Source organism: Pteropus vampyrus, unplaced genomic scaffold (assembly GCF_000151845.1).
Source record: "Pteropus vampyrus isolate Shadow unplaced genomic scaffold, Pvam_2.0 Scaffold339, whole genome shotgun sequence".
Classification (NCBI taxonomy): domain Eukaryota; kingdom Metazoa; phylum Chordata; class Mammalia; order Chiroptera; family Pteropodidae; genus Pteropus; species Pteropus vampyrus.
The window spans coordinates 949,248-952,222 of record NW_011889120.1 but is presented as its reverse complement, the minus strand read 5'-3'; the positions used below and the strand labels follow the sequence as shown (position 1 = coordinate 952,222).

Genomic DNA, 2,975 nt, shown 5'->3' with positions numbered 1-2,975 from the left:
GTTATTGGACAAGTAATAGAAGCTGTCACACAACCTGTGTTTAGTTACAAAAAGTTTGCAAACTTAGAAAATGCTGACTGTTGGGCTGAAAGAGACTCATTGGGAAGGCAGCCCCATTATTTAGATTTCTATAACATTCTTTGCCCAAGCATATGATGTTGAGAACCATTACTTGGGCTGCAAATCATTTTCAGAAGGTATACAAATACCTCGTAAATGACTCTTTGAAGGAAACATCCAAGTAAACAAATTTGAGGGGATTTGACAAACAGAAAAACTTCTTACACATAAGTAATGTACAAATTTATTTATAAGAGCCTTTGAAACAGTATAGATATGCTTGTCTATTTTGTTTTTTGATAAGTAATCTTAAAACACAAAGGTAAAATTGTTCTTCCTCCTTCTGCTAACTTTTCTCTGTATGAAGAAATATATCAAGGTAGAGTAACCTGTTAATATACTAATTCAAGAATATTTAGGATATATTCTTAAATTGCATTTTATTTTAAAGTTAATGGTATAAGAAATTTGTAAACATTTCAGATCTCTGGGCCTCAAAGAGTTGATTTAGTTTCTCTTGTTCATGTAGATAGGAGTGGTAGATTTGGGGTTCGAACTCAAGTCAATGGACTCTAGAACTCAAATTTTTAAATAGCCTCTCAGTTAACCTCTTATTTTGTTTTGTATATTGGTAGGACTTAATTATTATTTCACCAAAAATAAAGCAGGAATCATCAGTAAGGGTACAAATATTGACAATGAGATGTCTTCCCACTCTTCATAAGGCCAAATGTTTGTGAAATTATTCAGTTACTAAAGGAGAACTTCATAAATCCCAGAGTCATTTTTTAGGGCTCTAAATTACATAGATTGTCATTTTACATTAAAGGCTGATTAGTTTTATCCAATAAGAGGATATAACTCCTGTGTTTGCAAGGGTTTGGAGAAGCAGGCATTCTTGCTCAAATTTGGAGAGAGTGTTCCAATATTCTCAGTGGGCATTCACAAATGAAGTGAATTCTGTCTTATTATGTACATAGTTAGCTTGTTTCATTCAAAAATGTTTTATATAATCTATTGTCCAAGTTCTTGAGTCCAACATAATTTCTAAGATTGTATCAGTTTTGTAACATATTATTCAAAGCTGGGTAGTTCATATGAACCAATACTTTCTCACTCAAAGAAGCTTCCACACTCACTAAGGCTAGGTGATAGCACAGAAGAATTTGAGAGCCGTACGATTTTATTTGTGCCAGTGTAAAAACTAACTTGGAAATTTTCAATGGATCTCTAGAATTATTCTCTCAGGAACTGGAAGCCTAAAAGAGGGGGTTGATGTTATTTAATCCATCCTAAGGTGGTGATCTACATCACATGCTCTCTTTGAAATTCTCTTTTTGAAATACAGGAGGAGGGCAGGAGGTACACGAAATACTCAGAAAAAAAATCTCTAGCAATAAACTAACAACAAAGATGGATAAAATATATTTTTTAATCTTTGAAAATGTGTGAATGAGTCAATAAGAAAGTAAGGGAAATCCTCAGAGGTCAAATATAAAATGACTCTAGAAATATAAGTAAGCTCTCAAACCAGTGCTTGCCTTGTAACTTCAGCCATATGGGGAGCAGGAAGTAAAGCCCAGGGTCATAAAATGTGTAGAATCAGATTGGGTATTGTTAAATATATCTAGGGTCTGAAGGGTTATACCCTCAGCAAAAATATTTTTAAAATATACCCCACAAAACAAGATAGCAAGGAAACTTTCCTATCTCCGAACCTTGAATCTGGACAGTGTGGGGGGAGAGAATTTCCCCTAAGATGTATTTGTATTCAAAAAAATTTGGTCCAATTTTTTTTAAGCCAAGGAATTATATTAGTATTTTCTTTGGTGGTAATGCTCACAGGTACTGGCAGGAAAAAAAAAATAAGTAAGAATCCTTCCTGGAAGGACACAACTTCTACTCAGTTCTCAAAATAACCCCATAAAAGAAGTTCATACTGAGAGAGTTCCAGCCAAGGTGGATGAGTAGATAGATGCTGTGCTGGCTTCCTCTCACGACCACTTTAAAATTACAACTTACCTACAGAACAACCATCAATGAGAATTGCCTGAAGTTGAGCCAAACAGAATTCCTATAACTAAGGACATACAGTAGAAGCTACATTGAGACTGGTAGGAGGGGCAGAGACTCATAACAGACTGGTCCCACACCTATGTGTGGTGGTTGAGAATCAGGAGACTATCTGGGCTACAGAGGTCCCCCCCCCACCTCAGGAGCAAGGGGTCACAGCCCCAAACTGGGTTCCCTAGACTGAAGCATCGCTGCCGGGAAGAGAAGTCCCCACAACTTCTGGCTGTGAAAACCAGGGTAGATTGTGGCCAAGTTAGACAAAGGGCTGTTGGAGTCTGAGGTTTTCCTCTTAAGAGGCCCATACATGGACTTACTCGCTGACGAACTCACTTACTCCAAGCTTCAGTGCTGGGGCAGCAGCTCAAAAGGTGCCGGGGCACATGGGGAGGAACTCATTATTCTGGTTTCAGGGTGAGGGCTAGAGGGGCAGCTTTTCCCCAGACAGAAGTGCTGGCAAACTAATTTTTTTCTTTTTCTTTTTTTTTTAACACCTACAGCACCTGGTATTCCTAGGTGGTCTCCCATCCAAGTACTAACCAGGCCCAACCCTGCTTAGCTTCCGAGATCAGATGAGATCGGGCACATTCGGGGTGGCACGGCCGTAGACAATAAAGTTTTTCTTTGTTTATCTCTCCCCTGACCCAGCGTGCAGAAGCAGGCAACTGCCACATCTCAGTCTCCATCAACCTGACTAACACTTGTCACCCTGCTCTGATGATTCTCTGAGAGCCTACTTTACCCAACTTCCAGACCCACCCAAGCTTCTTCCAGTGCTTTTTCCATACAAATACCCTGTCTTATCACATGCTGAAGACTTTCTTAAAATCTCTCAAAGTTTCACA

The 2,975-nt window shown here is 38.6% G+C and overlaps 1 non-coding gene across 1 annotated transcript; it reads right to left on the bottom strand.

The window, feature by feature from the left end:
- Positions 1-2,621: 2,621 nt before the first annotated feature.
- LOC111730908 lies at positions 2,622-2,740 on the bottom strand. The gene has a single exon (XR_002776861.1). It is a non-coding gene; the product is annotated as a 5S ribosomal RNA (ribosomal RNA).
- Between the last annotated feature and the right edge of the window lie 235 nt (positions 2,741-2,975).